Source organism: Gadus macrocephalus, chromosome 20, assembly GCF_031168955.1.
Source record: "Gadus macrocephalus chromosome 20, ASM3116895v1".
Taxonomy (NCBI): Eukaryota; Metazoa; Chordata; class Actinopteri; order Gadiformes; family Gadidae; genus Gadus; species Gadus macrocephalus.
In genome coordinates this window covers 9206145-9207621 of record NC_082401.1, presented here as the reverse complement: position 1 = coordinate 9207621, position 1477 = coordinate 9206145, and positions in this window count along the sequence as shown.

Sequence of the window (1477 nt, the reverse complement as noted above, 5' to 3'; positions counted from 1 at the left end):
AGGCTAACAGACACCCAGAGCTCCGTATATTACTCTACCATGTTTAGCCAGCATGGGCGTCTGTGTGTGTGTGTGTGTGTGTGCGTGCGCTTGACATTTCACGCACATATGCACGCATGTATCCAGGCCTGTTTTATGCATAGGATTGTTTTCATGTGGCGACATATGTGTTACGCGTTGAAGTGGTGGATGTGTGTTAAAGTATGTGTTAAGTGTTAGAGTATACTTATGTGTTTTGTGTTAACGTTTTTGTCGCGCGTTTGGAGTGTGTGTTGCGTGTTGGAGTGTGCATTAGATACGGATATTTGTATTTGTTGCGTTTTAATGTGTGTGCTGCGTGTGTAAGTAGGCGTTACCTGTGTGCTAATGGGCTGCGTGTTTGTATCGCTCGTTGGAGTGTGTGTTGCGTGCGTTAGAGTGTGTGTTGCAGCAGGCCGTGTTCATCCAACCTGAGGTCCGTCTGTGACAGGACCCGTCTAAACAGAACAATCTGGAACATTTCTCAGAGCCGGAATGCAAGGCCGCTGCATGCTAATGTTTCACCCTGACAGAGAGGGGGTTCAGGGGTGTCACTAGTAGAGTAGTACAGGCAGAAGTAGAGGTAAGCCAGTCAGCAGAGAGCAGTGCGCGAGGGAACTGAATGAGTGAGTGACTGAAAGCGGAGGAGATTGAATGAGTGAGTGTGTGAGTGTGTGAGAGGAGGTGAGAGAAGTGAGAGAGTGAGGTCAGAGAGAAACTGAGTGAGGGAGTAAATGAGTGATACTAAAGGTGAAACCAATCGGAGAATAACAAATTAAAAGATAGACTGAAAGTGTTCATGTGTCCAATATAATTAAAGAATGAATCGAACAATCAACAAGTGTGAGTGTGTGTGTGTGTTTGTGTGCATGCCGGCGTGCGTGTGAGCGTGCAGGCGTGCGTGCGTACGTGTGTGCGTGCGCTCGTGGTCGTGCGTGTGTGTGAGTGTGAGGGAGATCTAAGGAATGTGTGGTCAATGTTGATACGGGGAAACCCCCCCGACAGTAATGTTTAAGTGACTAATAAACCCGCTGGTGCACGGGGGTGAAACATTATCCACACCAGGTGAAAACCATTCCTCACGCCTGCCTGCATGTGTCTGTCTGTGTGTATACATGTGTGTGTGTGTGTGTGTGCGCGTAGTGTCTGGATAAAAGCTCTGTGTGAGTGCGTCTCCGGGGAGGAAGGGCCCTGAGTGGGTCCGCCATCTATTTGAACACAGAACATACCTTGTGTCGAATAGAGCCATTAAACACACATCAACAGCACACCCCAGACCAGCCAATAGGAGGGCGGGAGGAACATAGCATTCTGATTGGACAAGGCGGATGCTTTCATAGATGCGTTATTAAATATATATCGGCAGGGTGGAGGTTTTAGTGTCCAGATGAGCTAAATGTAGTAGAAATAGTTAAGGTGTATAACTAGATAATGTAGATACCTGTTAAAAAGCGTAGAG